Genomic DNA, 15,209 nt, shown 5'->3' with positions numbered 1-15,209 from the left:
CGCAGATAGCCGCGCTCTTCATCGACAGATGAACCGAGTGATTCCCCGTCCAGGGTTTCAGTATTTGCGACTACTACTACTACTACTGACAACCACGTACGGAAAGGGACGCGGCGCGTTCTCCGAGAAGGAAGAAAATAAGAAACGAAACGGAAATCGAGTGGCGGCAGCAGCGGAACAGCGCGCCATTGCTGACGCCAGCCGCGACGGCCGCCGGCGGACGCGGGAGAGAAAGGAAGGAAGGAAGGAAGACTGAGAGAAAATGAAACGGTCGTGGAGCTGCAACGCGCGCTGGTTGTTGGGCGGGCGCCGGCTGGATGAGACGTGCGCAGTCGACAGCGAGCGTGGCATCGGAGCGGGCGGCCGCACTGCTGCTGCAATGTTAGAGGGCCGACGAAGATGAAGGTGAAGGGGCCCGGCCACGGCTTACGAATGGCGCGGATCGCATTTGATTGCGTTCGTCACCACTGCGTTCGTCACCACCGAATAAGTATGATTTGGTTGCATGTACCATGCTTTCGTTCTTTTAGCTGCTTATGCAAGCGTAAATGGACATAGACACACTATCGGCCCTCCTACCAAATACCGAGCGGATTGATGACCGAGGAAGAAGCGTTCTGGCTTCGACGGCTAGAGTAATGTGAAATGATATGATTTACCCAATGTCCCGCCCGATCCAGAAACTGAACCCATGGTCATACGATCGTGAATACAACTACCTACTATTAGCATCGTCAGCATCGCCACTTTTATATAGGTACATTTTAAATTGCTATCATTGAAGCACTGGTTTTTCTACATATGGCACCACACCTAACACAGATGCGCGCAAATAGACGTAGGGACATACAGACATTCTCGAAAGCACACACATGCACACAAATGAACACACTTACACGCATACATCATACCGACTCTCACACGCATAATTCACTTGCAAACGCTCACATACACACACACACATTTAGATTCTTCCAAGCGCACTTGCATACACAGAGAGGCAAACAAACTTTCAGCAACCGTACATATTCCAACTCATACACACTCACATCTACGAACATACTCGCGCGTATATACACAAAGGCACATAAGCACACACACGTACTGATTGTTGGCATAATGCTGGCTAGTTCTTATTACATAACAGGTGTGGTAATATATTCTGTAGTCGCTCATGTGTAATTGTCGCAGCAGTTTTACAGCTGGCCATCTTTTCTAGCACCAATTACAGCTATTTAAAAACAAAAACAGGCTTATCTTCTTGTATTCGTCTGTCAGCCACCCCTATAATTGACATGCCCATTATTGTCATTCTATTTCTTCAGTTTCTCAAGAAACTGACAGCCCTGAAAGAATTTATCAGGAGATCTTGAAACAGAAAAGATAATTTGAATTACTTGAAAATGCAGCAGAACAACAGATGTTTTTACAATTTTTTGGACTGAATTGGGCAACAATTTCTTGGCTTCTTAGCTGTAAGCCTTACCAAACTGCCAGTCTGTTACACTGTTAGTTACCAAACTATTTACATCAAATCGACATTCTTCAACTGTTTTCTCACATTCTTTATAAAACATTTCTAGTTCAAGCCAACACGGAGGCTTCTTGGTGATTCTTTTATTTTATTTGTTTCTGCCATTGGATTGCAGCCAAACTGGGGTGCTACCTTGAAGGGTTTCAAATCGCACCCAAGGTTCTTCCTTTAAGTCAAGTACTTATTCTAAGGTCGTTATTCGGCCGAAACGCTGAGTTATGGGGTCATAAACAGATCAATGCTCATTGTCCAGCACTGAGACAAACACAACATAAATATTGACGCACACACTCACACATAGATACATACATACTCTCAAACACGCACACAAACATACACCTACACGCGCACACACAATCACACACACACACACACAGATATATACATTCATACATACATACATACATACATACATACATACATACATACATACATACATACAAGAGCCGGGCTTCCACACAGTTTCTGTCTCCCTACTTCATTGACAATGCAATTGTCGACCCGGAACTATAATAAAAGTCTTGTCCAAAATTGTTCACAGTAGGACTAAACCCGAAACTACGTGTTAATGAAGTCAGCTCTTAACTCACAGCCTTGTTTGTGGTCATTTACACAACTTTAACCATTTTTGAAAAAGCGTATGTGTGTGTATATATATATATGTATATATATATATATATATATTCTGTGTATTCTATTGTGTGTTCTAACTACACATTTGTGTACGCATATCCACACCAGATTTCAACTCTTTGTTCGTTTCTGATTATGAATGTACGTTTGTATGTGTGTATGTGTGTATGTATGTGGGTATATGAAGTAGTAGTAGTAGTAGTAGCAGCAGCAGTAGCAGCAGCAGTAGCAGCAGTAGCAGCAGCAGTAGTAGTAGTAGTAGTAGTAGGAGGAGGAGGAGGAGGAGGAGGAGGAGGAGGAGGAGGAGGAGGAGGAGGAGGAGGAGGAGGAGGAGGATTTGTAGAATACTTGGTAACAAAAGCAAACATCTGGTCTGACTTAGAGGCATGTTGAAGTCATTTAGTTGGATGTAGACTTACTCCACCCCAACACCACCAAAAGATACCAGATTATCCATGTCTAGAATTAACTATTGAAAAGCTGAAAACTCCTGATTATTATTATTATTATTATTATTATTATCATTATTATTATTATTATTATTATTGGATGGCATTTCGTCTGTCTTTAAGTTCTGAGTTCAAATTCCATCGAAATTGAAGTTGCCTTTCATCCTTTTGGGGTCGTTGAAATAGGTACCAGAAAGGCACTGGGGTCGATATAATTGACTAGCCCCCTCCTCAAAGATTTCAGGTCTTGAGCTTTTAGTAGAAAGGATTATTATTATTTTTATTATCATCATCATCATCATTATTATTATTATTATTATTATGTTATGTTTGACTTTTGTTTTGCATTTGTACAAGTTGGATCCAAGTCTCACCCAGAGACCTCAAGAGACAACAAGTTAGAAGTTCATGTAGGTGTTATGCCTAGGGTACCATATATTTGGATTTGTACAGTTTTGTTCAAGTGAATGTTTAAGAAACCATAAGAAAATTATGTTTGCTTTAAAATTTGAGATCACATAGACAGTATTTTACGTAGGATATGGGCAGTTCCCATGAGCACTATCTTTTGGACTTCAGCCATTTTGGGGTTTCCTGGTATCTGAGCTAGGTAGTAATCAGCCCGTTTCGCTGTCATTCCCAGGGCACCTATGACAATAGGTATTGTTTTCGTCTTCAGATTCCACATTTTGCTAATTTCTATTTCAAGATCTTTATATTTGCTCAGTTTTTGGTAGGTCTTGACAGATACGTTTATATCAATTGGGACAGTCATATCAATGAGGAGGCATGATTTTTGTCTGAAGTCTTTCAGTATGATGTCTGGCCTATTTGCGTCTATCTTTCTGTCAGTTTGAATGGTGAAGTTCCAGAGGAGTGCAATGTGATCATTTTCAAGTACTGGGGGTGGTTTGTGTTCCCACCAGTTTTTATCATGGGGCAAGTCCAGGTTTTTGCATATTACCCAGTGAATATATTGTGCAGCTCTATCATGCCTGTTGAGATACTCTGTAGGCGCAAGCAGACTGCACATGGAGACAACATGATCGATGGTCTCATTTTGTTGTTGGCATATACGACATAATGGGGAGCTGCCGTTCTTTAATATGTTGGCCTGGTAGTTCTTTGTAGGTAGGCATTGATCTTGGGCTGCTATGATAAACCCCTCTGTTTCTGATTTCAATCCAGAGGCCATTAACCATTGGTGGGTAAGGGCTTTGTCAATATCTGCATTATTCGCTCTCTTTGGGTATTTGCCATTGAGAGGTTTTCCATGCCATTTTTCAGTCATAATAGCTAAGGCAGCAATTTTAGCACGGGTTTTCAAGCGCTTAGCTTTTTCTGTAGGTGTTTCTAGTTCGTCTAATTCTTGAATTTGTTGCAATTGGAATTCACTTAGATATTCCTTTGCCTGTTTTGTTACTGAGTAAGATGCTTTCTTGCTTTCATATTTTAAGACAAGTTTTAGCATCCAGTCCTCAGAGTTTTTCATATAGGCGTCTAGGCCAATTGTGGCTACCTTCATTGATAATGCCAGCTGTAGTAGTCCTCGACCTCCCTCTTTTCTTGGCAGATAAAGACGTTCTATATCTGCCTTAGGGTGGTGCATTCTATGCATTGTCAACAGTTTTCGTATTTTTCTGTCAACATTACATATTTCAGTAATTGACCAGTTAACGATGTTGAAACTGTAAGTCACGACTGGTATGGCTAGAGCATTGATCGCTTCGATCCTGTTTCTCGCGTTCAGCTCTGTCTTCAGTATTGCTCTCACCCTGCGATAACATTCTCTTCTGATCCTTTCCCTCATCACTGAGTGCTTGATATTGTCCCCTTCAATTACCCCTAGGTATTTGTAGCTCTCCGCTGGTTCTAACTCTTTTATGACATTTTGCTGGTCAAGGTTCACATTAGATGTATTTGTCATTTTTCCTTTGATAAAGATAGCTTTTGCACATTTATCAAGGCCAAATTGCATCCTGATGTCATCACTGAATTGTTTAACAATCGCTAGTAGGCCTTTGAGTTGTTGGTCATTTTTTGCAAAGAGCTTTAAATCATCCATGTAAATGAGATGATTTATATTTTTATCAAATATTTTATAACCATACTGTGCATCATTGAGCAATTTTGAGAGCGGTATTAGGGCTAGACAGAAGAGGAGTGGTGATAGTGAGTCACCCTGGAAAATGCCACATGAAATTCTTACATCTCCAGCATTTAGAGATTCATTGTCATTGTTCAACATCAGTGTGGTTCTCCATGATCTCATACTTACAGATAAAAAGTTTCGCAGAGTAGGAGCTATTTTATACATTTCCAGACATTTCCTAATCCAGCTATGTGGTAGGCTATCAAAGGCCTTTTTATAGTCTATCCAGGCTATTGACAAGTTTTTGTGTCGCTTGTGACAATCTTCTAAGATCATCTTATTGATGAGTAGCTGATCTTTACAACCATAAGATCCACGTTTACATCCCTTTTGCTCATTAGGGAATATGCTACTTTCTATTAAAAAACTATAGGTGTACTCGGTTAGGACAGATGTTAGCGTCTTATACATTGTTGTTAAGCAGGTTATGGGGCGATAATTTTTTGGTTCGTTTGTTTCCTCATTTTTTGGAAGCAGGAATGTTAAACCATTAACTAGCCAAGAGGGCATCAAACTAGGATTTTGCAAAACATCGTTGTAAAGTTTTGTTAGCAGTTCATGGCTTTCTGGGAAGGCATTCAACCAGAAGTTAGGAATTTTATCCTTTCCTGGAGACTTCCATTTGCTTGACCTCCCGAGAGCAGATCTTATATCTTCTACCCTGACCCCCTCCCACTTTTGCTCCTCTAAGGAGTCTAGGTCTGTAGCTATTCTATCAATCCAAGGGGCCTTTTCATTGTGTGTTTTATCTTCTGCCCAGATTTTATTCCAAAATTCTTGCACTTCTTCTTTTGATGGGACAGACTTTATTGTTACTGGTGTTTTCCCTATCTTCCTGTAGAAATTTTTGGGGTTATTTTTGAACATGTTATTATCTCGGAAGAATTTAACACGCTTTTCATACCTTGCTATGCGGGCAGCTTTAGCACATACCTTTTGCTTGATGGTTTCTATGGTGGTATCAATGTCAACTATGGTTTTCATGTTATATTTTTTCTTTAGTTTTTGGGTCTTTGTAGGTTTGATACTCTTGTCAAATTTAAGGTTTTTCAAACATTCTATGTCAGATCTAAGCAGCTTAATTTGGTGTTGAATGCGTTCTTGCCAAGAAGGCTTTTTGTGGGAGTGTTGTCTTTTTCTAATCTTTTCACCACATAGAATCGTTGAGATTCTTGCGGATGCATAGTACAGGTGGTTGAGATCTGTAATATCAACATCATTAGCTGAAATTATATCCTTAAGTGCAAGGCGGATTTTACCAATTATTTTCAGGTTTTGGTTAGAATTGCGAATTTTGGGGAGAGTGTCGCGTTCATTCATACTAGTTTCTTTAATTTTCAGCCATTCAATCATGATTTGATTTTTTAGATCATGTAGTTCTGTTGCGTCGATTTCTGTATGACTTCCTTCATCTATTTGATTTTCACCTGCCTTAGTGTTTATGGTTGGTTCAGAGAGTATTTTATTTTGCCTATCAGTTACCTTAACTCTTTCAATTATTACTGTATTTTCATCAGCCTTGGGCTGGTTTATAATTATTTCCTCTGTAGTATCTTCTTTAGCTGCAGTTTCATTCTTTTTATCCTTTACTGCTTGCTTAATTTGGTCAATCTCTACTTCAGTTAGTAATTTTTTTTTTATAATGTTTCTTCTGACGTTGGCAAGTTTATTACTGTCTATGTAGGGTCTTACTGCAAGGTGTTTCTGTCTCCAGTTTAAGTAGGTTTGTACAGTATTAGATTTATCTGTAGGGAAATATATGGCACGGTAGAAGGCTCTAAGAACTTCTTTATTATCTTCCCTAGACCATTTTTCATTCTTTTTCTTTTGGTTATTTGATGACGAGCATGGATGGCCATCTGTTGGAATATTCCGGTTGTGGGGTACTTCCAGCTCCTGTGTGTCGGGAAGATTTGAACCAGTAGCAGATTTCTCGTCTCGGATCTGGTTCATTATCCGAGTAAGTGGTCCTTTATAATCCGGTTTATGACCATTGCGGTTTATATTTTGTTTTATTAACAGTGAGGCATAACAAGCTTCGACGTTGACGCTAGGGGACGGATCTGTCTGTTTAGGGTAAGTTTTTTGAGACAACACCGTCTCCGAGCTTTCGTGACGTAGCTTCTTAAGGCTAGCAGATCTATTTCGAGTGAGTGGCCCTTTGTGATTCGGTCGATAACCACTCTGGTTTGTGATCTGCCTTGTTATCATTGAGGCATGACGAGCTTTGGCGTTGACATTCGGGGACGGATTTGTCTGTTTAGGGTCAGTTTTTTGAGACAACACCGTCACCGAGTTCTCAGCATGTAAACATTGCTCGTAGCGTAGTTTTTTAAGGCTAGCAGATCGGTATTCATCTATATTTTTTTTGTTGATAGATTTATCTCCAGGCATAGTGTATTTTTGTGTGTGTGTGGCGTTTTAAACTTATGAATGGTTCACTGTCTGTATTTGTTCACAAAATGAAAATAAACAAAGAAGAAAGAAAAAAAGTTTTGGTTTTGCTTCGTTTGTGATATGTGTTTTCGTATCCGTAAGTGTGTCCTGTGATTTTTACGTAGTTCTGTAAACATTAAGATGCATGTGTAGTTCTATGGGTATCAAAACGTATATATCATTGTGTACACGTTCAAGTGTATGCGTAATTATTCAATATATGTACTTACTATTTTGTTCCATTTCTTTTTTTTTATATAGTTTGTAAACTTTCCGGTGTTGGTTTTGCGTGTGTGATCGCACGTGTTTCATTGAGACATCGTGCATAGGAGGTCCTGTGCTTTGTATTGCAGTGAAACTTCATTTTTTAAGAATAAAAAATATTCTTAAAAAAATTATCTTCGTTAAAAGACCGCTTCCTTCAAATCTTCCACCGGTTCTTTTGGCTAATTCCATCGATGTTATTGGATTAGATATGTTTTTGTATAGGGAGCCCGGTGTAGCACATCCATGTTGTTATTCAGCCCGGTGCTCCTCCTTCAGCCCGGTGCTCCTCCTTCAGCCCGGTGCTCCTCCTTCAGCCCGGTGCTCCTCCTTCAGCCCGGTGCTCTTATTATTATTATTATTATTATTATTATTATTATTATCATCATCATCATCATCATCATCATTATTGGTGAGCTGGCAGAATCGTTATAGCTTCTGAAGAAATATTTTACATTATTTCTTCTGGTTCAAATTGCTCTAAAGTCAACTTTACCTTTTATTCTTTCTGGGCCTCTCCCTCGTAACATTTGTAGGCCTTTTGCCAAAATTAGAACGCGTTAACGATCTTCTTATTTCAATATAATCCCCCTCCCACCCAGTATTCAACTAGTACTTATTTTATCGACCCCGAAAGGATAAAAGACAAAGTCGATCTCGGCGAAATTTCAACTTAGTCGACTTCAACGGAATTTTATCCCGCGTCTTAATGATTCTGGCAACTCGCATCTTAAATGGTTTACAAATAATGAAATGTTTTCTTAAAACTCTACCGAAAAACTAGTAAAAGTCTTTAAATTTCTTCAGGCAAATTACATTATTGCTTATAGTAAATTTCCCATGAATTTGCGTTTGGATGATTTTCTTGAATGCTGAAACTCAGGAAGATCTTGCAACGTTCTCCTGCTTCGTTACTTGTGTCACTTAGATTTTCAAGGAATTTATCAAGGTGATTGTGGAGACAGGGTCGTTTTATGGTCATGTTTGCCCCCAACTTTTGAAAGTTCTCCAGCATGTTGTCCCCAAATTTTCAGCACTTGTGTCTATAGTAGAAAGAATTGCTATTATCATTAATACGGTGAGCTGGCAGAATCGTTAGTTTACCAGACAAAATGCCAAGCAGCATTTCGCCCGTCTTTACGTTCTGAGTTCAAATTCTGCTGAGGTCGACTTTGCCATCCATCCTTTTGAGGATAAGTACCAGTTGAGCACGGGGATTGATGTAATCGACTTTCTCTCCCGAAATTGCTAGACTTGTGTCAAAATTTGATATCATCATCGTCGTCATTATTATTATTATATAACTTTTCAATATTTGGTAGATTAAGACAAATTTCTACTACATCACCTGCTACACCTCTGTGTTGCTGGGGTGTGTACAGCATTGTGCGTTCTTTTCTGCTGTTGGGAGTGTGCATACTCTTCCCGGTACTGTCTCGTGTTGTTGTTATTATTATTATTATTGAGTGAGAGAGCAAGATAAACAATGCATAATCTTGCAGGTGGGGCTCAGTTAGAATTTTATTCGGGTCGAGTAGCCTATCCCGCTCAAAAAATCCCTGAATAAGGGTTGTTTAAGGATGTTCAACGAAACACTTATGTTTCCAAAGGTGAATTATCCAAACCCCAAAGTATTCATCTCAACACATAGGTATGATGCTCCCCCACTAGTTCTGCTCGTGATCAGAGATGTGCATATCATCAACCACTAAGGGACATGCTCTCAACTGATTACGGTCAAACGACTGACAAGCAAATTTGTGGTACTGAGCAGAATATTTGCTGTAGCCCATCTTTTTCACCAGGACAAAACGATGCACATTATAACACTTCCAATCAGTTATGATCACAAGCTATGCGGGCCACTTCCTGGTACTGCATCTATTATTATTATTATTATTGAGTGAGAAAGCTGTGCATGCCATCAAAGTGACACTGGGGTAAAATATACGAAGCCCAGTATACCCATCATGACTACCCGTCTGATAAGGGTACACCAGGCACATGCATCACAACCATATATGCGTGACATGGTGATCTCATATCAAGATAAACAGCGCATGACCTCGCAGGTGGAGCCCAGTTAGTATTTTCTTCAGCTCGAGTAGCCCATCCCGCTCAAAAGGTCCCTGAATAAGTTTTGTTTAAGGATGTTGAGCAAAACACCCATGTTTCCAATGGTGAATTTTTCAAACTCCAAAGAATTCCTCTCAACACATGGCTATGATGCTCCCGCACTACCTCTGCTCATGATCAGATATGCACATATCGTCAGCCACCAAGGGACATGCTCAACTGGTTAAGGTCAAACAACTGACAAGCAAATCTGTGGTATTAAGCAGAATATTTGCTGTAGCCCATCTTTTATACCAAGACAAAACAATGTACATGATAACACTTCCAATCAGTTAAGATCGGAAGCCATGAGAGTCACTACCTGGTACTGCATCCAGGTATTTATTATTATTATTATTGTTCAGTAGTTTTATTTTTATAACGTGCTTTCACTTCACTACCGAGCGCAGCTCTGTGCGCCTTGGGTATGTGCTGTGGTTTGCTGTGGTGCTCTTATGTTTACTGTATTGAAAGTGTTTTGCGTAGAATGTGTGCAGTACCCAGTAGTGCAATTTTCTGTATGTTATATATATTTGTAAGTCCTGGTGTTTTTGTTATGTATTTGTCTGAATATCTTTTTATTATACCTAAGGCACCTACTATGATAGGAATTGTTTCTGTTTTTAGATTCCACATTCGAGTTATCTCTATTTCCAGGTCTTTGTATTTTGAAAGTTTTTCCATTTCTTTTAGAGAAACGTTGTCATCTGCTGGTATTGATACATCAATTAGAAAGCATTTTTTTTCTTCATGATCTTTGACAACTATATTTGGTGTATTTGCCTTAATTTCTCTATCTGTGTGTATTGGCATATCCCAGAGTATGGTTGCTTTCTCGTTTTCTGTGACCTTTTCTGGCGTGTGTTTATACCATCTTTTTTCTGTTGTTATTCCATAGTGCTGGCATAGCTTCCAGTGTATATAGGTCCCCGCTCTGTCGTGTCTGTGAATATATTCCTTCTTAGCCAGGACTGGGCAGCCAGAGATAATATGATTTATTGTTTCTTGTCCACCTCCACATATTCTACAGTTACTTGTTATATTTCTTTTCATTATGTGTTTTTGGTAATTTCTGGTGGGGAGGCTTTGGTCTTGTGCAGCAATTAAAAATCCTTCAATCTCTGCTTTGAGTCCTGAGCTTCTCAGCCATTGCTGGGATTTTTCTCTGTCTATTTCTTTCGCATTTAGTTTAGCCCAGTATTTACCATGTAGGGGCTTTTCTTGCCATCGTTTTATCATGGTCCGTTGCTGTTCTAGTTTTAGTTTGGATTTCATTTGTTTTATAGCTTTTGTTGTTTCTTCTTCTTCTTCTTCGTATTTGTTAGGTAGATTGATTTCTTGTTTGTATTTGTCAGTTTCCTTAAATACTGAAAACAGTTTTTTGTTTTGCTCGTGTTTTGTGGCTATTTGTATTAGTTTCCCTTGCTTCTGGAGTAGGTATTTTTGCAGTCCTATGGTGGTTATTTTATAATAGTTTTCTAGCTGTATAAGACCCCTGCCACCTTCTGTGCGTTATTATTATTATTATTATTCAGTAGTTTTATTTTTATAACGTGCTTTCACTTCACTACCGAGCGCAGCTCTGTGCGCCTTGGGTATGTGCTGTGGTTTGCTGTGGTGCTCTTATGTTTACTGTATTGAAAGTGTTTTGCGTAGAATGTGTGCAGTACCCAGTAGTGCAATTTTCTGTATGTTATATATATTTGTAAGTCCTGGTGTTTTTGTTATGTATTTGTCTGAATATTTTTTTATTATACCTAAGGCACCTACTATGATAGGAATTGTTTCTGTTTTTAGATTCCACATTCGAGTTATCTCTATTTCCAGGTCTTTGTATTTTGAAAGTTTTTCCATTTCTTTTAGAGAAACGTTGTCATCTGCTGGTATTGAAACATCAATTAGAAGGCATTTTTTTCCTTCATGATCTTTGACAACTATATCTGGTCTATTCGCCTTAATTTCTCTATCTGTGTGTATTGGCATATCCCAGAGTATGGTTGCTTTCTCGTTTTCTGTGACCTTTTCTGGCGTGTGTTTATACCATCTTTTTTCTGTTGTTATTCCATAGTGCTGGCATAGCTTCCAGTGTATATAGGTCCCCGCTCTGTCGTGTCTGTGAATATATTCCTTCTTAGCCAGGACTGGGCAGCCAGAGATAATATGATTTATTGTTTCTTGTCCACCTCCACATATTCTACAGTTACTTGTTATATTTCTTTTCATTATGTGTTTTTGGTAATTTCTGGTGGGGAGGCTTTGGTCTTGTGCAGCAATTAAAAATCCTTCAATCTCTGCTTTGAGTCCTGAGCTTCTCAGCCATTGCTGGGATTTTTCTCTGTCTATTTCTTTCGCATTTAGTTTAGCCCAGTATTTACCATGTAGGGGCTTTTCTTGCCATCGTTTTATCATGGTCCGTTGCTGTTCTAGTTTTAGTTTGGATTTCATTTGTTTTATAGCTTTTGTTGTTTCTTCTTCTTCTTCTTCGTATTTGTTAGGTAGATTGATTTCTTGTTTGTATTTGTCAGTTTCCTTAAATACTGAAAACAGTTTTTTGTTTTGCTCGTGTTTTGTGGCTATTTGTATTAGTTTCCCTTGCTTCTGGAGTAGGTATTTTTGCAGTCCTATGGTGGTTATTTTATAATAGTTTTCTAGCTGTATAAGACCCCTGCCACCTTCTGTGCGTTATTATTATTATTATTATTCAGTAGTTTTATTTTTATAACGTGCTTTCACTTCACTACCGAGCGCAGCTCTGTGCGCCTTGGGTATGTGCTGTGGTTTGCTGTGGTGCTCTTATGTTTACTGTATTGAAAGTGTTTTGCGTAGAATGTGTGCAGTACCCAGTAGTGCAATTTTCTGTATGTTATATATATTTGTAAGTCCTGGTGTTTTTGTTATGTATTTGTCTGAATATTTTTTTATTATACCTAAGGCACCTACTATGATAGGAATTGTTTCTGTTTTTAGATTCCACATTCGAGTTATCTCTATTTCCAGGTCTTTGTATTTTGAAAGTTTTTCCATTTCTTTTAGAGAAACGTTGTCATCTGCTGGTATTGAAACATCAATTAGAAGGCATTTTTTTCCTTCATGATCTTTGACAACTATATCTGGTCTATTCGCCTTAATTTCTCTATCTGTGTGTATTGGCATATCCCAGAGTATGGTTGCTTTCTCGTTTTCTGTGACCTTTTCTGGCGTGTGTTTATACCATCTTTTTTCTGTTGTTATTCCATAGTGCTGGCATAGCTTCCAGTGTATATAGGTCCCCGCTCTGTCGTGTCTGTGAATATATTCCTTCTTAGCCAGGACTGGGCAGCCAGAGATAATATGATTTATTGTTTCTTGTCCACCTCCACATATTCTACAGTTACTTGTTATATTTCTTTTCATTATGTGTTTTTGGTAATTTCTGGTGGGGAGGCTTTGGTCTTGTGCAGCAATTAAAAATCCTTCAATCTCTGCTTTGAGTCCTGAGCTTCTCAGCCATTGCTGGGATTTTTCTCTGTCTATTTCTTTCGCATTTAGTTTAGCCCAGTATTTACCATGTAGGGGCTTTTCTTGCCATCGTTTTATCATGGTCCGTTGCTGTTCTAGTTTTAGTTTGGATTTCATTTGTTTTATAGCTTTTGTTGTTTCTTCTTCTTCTTCTTCGTATTTGTTAGGTAGATTGATTTCTTGTTTGTATTTGTCAGTTTCCTTAAATACTGAAAACAGTTTTTTGTTTTGCTCGTGTTTTGTGGCTATTTGTATTAGTTTCCCTTGCTTCTGGAGTAGGTATTTTTGCAGTCCTATGGTGGTTATTTTATAATAGTTTTCTAGCTGTATAAGACCCCTGCCACCTTCTGTGCGTTATTATTATTATTATTATTCAGTAGTTTTATTTTTATAACGTGCTTTCACTTCACTACCGAGCGCAGCTCTGTGCGCCTTGGGTATGTGCTGTGGTTTGCTGTGGTGCTCTTATGTTTACTGTATTGAAAGTGTTTTGCGTAGAATGTGTGCAGTACCCAGTAGTGCAATTTTCTGTATGTTATATATATTTGTAAGTCCTGGTGTTTTTGTTATGTATTTGTCTGAATATTTTTTTATTATACCTAAGGCACCTACTATGATAGGAATTGTTTCTGTTTTTAGATTCCACATTCGAGTTATCTCTATTTCCAGGTCTTTGTATTTTGAAAGTTTTTCCATTTCTTTTAGAGAAACGTTGTCATCTGCTGGTATTGAAACATCAATTAGAAGGCATTTTTTTCCTTCATGATCTTTGACAACTATATCTGGTCTATTCGCCTTAATTTCTCTATCTGTGTGTATTGGCATATCCCAGAGTATGGTTGCTTTCTCGTTTTCTGTGACCTTTTCTGGCGTGTGTTTATACCATCTTTTTTCTGTTGCTATTCCATAATGTTGGCATAGCTTCCAGTGTATATAGGTCCCCGCTCTGTCGTGTCTGTGAATATATTCCTTCTTAGCCAGGACTGGGCAGCCAGAGATAATATGATTTATTGTTTCTTGTCGATCTCCACATATTCTACAGTTACTTGTTATATTTCTTTTCATTATGTGTTTTTGGTAATTTCTGGTGGGGAGGCTTTGGTCTTGTGCAGCAATTAAAAATCCTTCAGTCTCTGCTTTGAGTCCTGAGCTTCTCAGCCATTGCTGGGATTTTTCTCTGTCTATTTCTTTCGTATTTAGTTTAGCCCAGTATTTACCATGTAGGGGCTTTTCTTGCCATCGTTTTATCATGGTCCGTTGCTGTTCTAGTTTTAGTTTGGATTTCATTTGTTTTATAGCTTTTGTTGTTTCTTCTTCTTCTTCTTCGTATTTGTTAGGTAGATTGATTTCTTGTTTGTATTTGTCAGCTTCCTTAAATACTGAAAACAGTTTTTTGTTTTGCTCGTGTTTTGTGGCTATTTGTATTAGTTTCCCTTGCTTCTGGAATTATTATTATTATTATTATTATTATTATTATTGTTATTATTACTACTACTACTACTACTACTACTACTATTACTACTACTACTACTACTACTACTACTACTACTACTACTACTACTACTACAGAAGATTGTATAGTTGCTTACTGGTTTAGCTACCAGTTTAGTAGGTTTTGCATAATTTCTATACAAAGTAATGTTAATTATATACGAAAGAAAGGTGGTGAAAAATGAATGAGAATCGTCTTTAGTGATACAGTGACATGTCCTGACATATTTCAATCTTATTAGACCTTATCAGAAAAGTATAACCGAAAGGTGATTGAAGAGAGAGATACTTAGTTTAAAACTTTAAATGAACGCTGAACAGCGGGATATCTTTAAATAAGTTACTGGTTTGGTTCTCTTCTGTTTAATCCTGGAGAGTATCTATGGTCAAAAATGGCTCCATATGTTAAGGTTGATTATACTCATATTCAAGAAATGTTTCGAAGACTTGTAAATGTTTTTCTTCGAAGATAAGAAAATCTGTTGTTTATGTAAGTCTTACCAATAAGCTTCATAACTCTTATCAATAAATTTCGTAAAATATCAGGTGCATTCAGATTTTATTCAACCAACGATGAGAAATTTAATCCTACTGCATCGAATTTTAACAAAAAAAATTCTTGTCAGTTCATTGGAAA

General features: G+C 38.2%; 1 pseudogene; it reads right to left on the bottom strand.

The window, feature by feature from the left end:
* The window catches only part of LOC149136622 (5.8S ribosomal RNA), a 146-nt pseudogene extending 89 nt beyond the window's left edge, over positions 1 to 57 (bottom strand).
* Positions 58 to 15,209: the final 15,152 nt, after the last annotated feature.

The sequence above is a fragment of the Octopus bimaculoides genome, chromosome 3 (genome assembly GCF_046866305.1).
Source record: "Octopus bimaculoides isolate indiv1 chromosome 3, ASM4686630v1, whole genome shotgun sequence".
Taxonomy (NCBI): Eukaryota; Metazoa; Mollusca; class Cephalopoda; order Octopoda; family Octopodidae; genus Octopus; species Octopus bimaculoides.
Note: the sequence above shows the minus strand (reverse complement) of the source record. Positions and strands in the feature narration are given on the sequence as shown.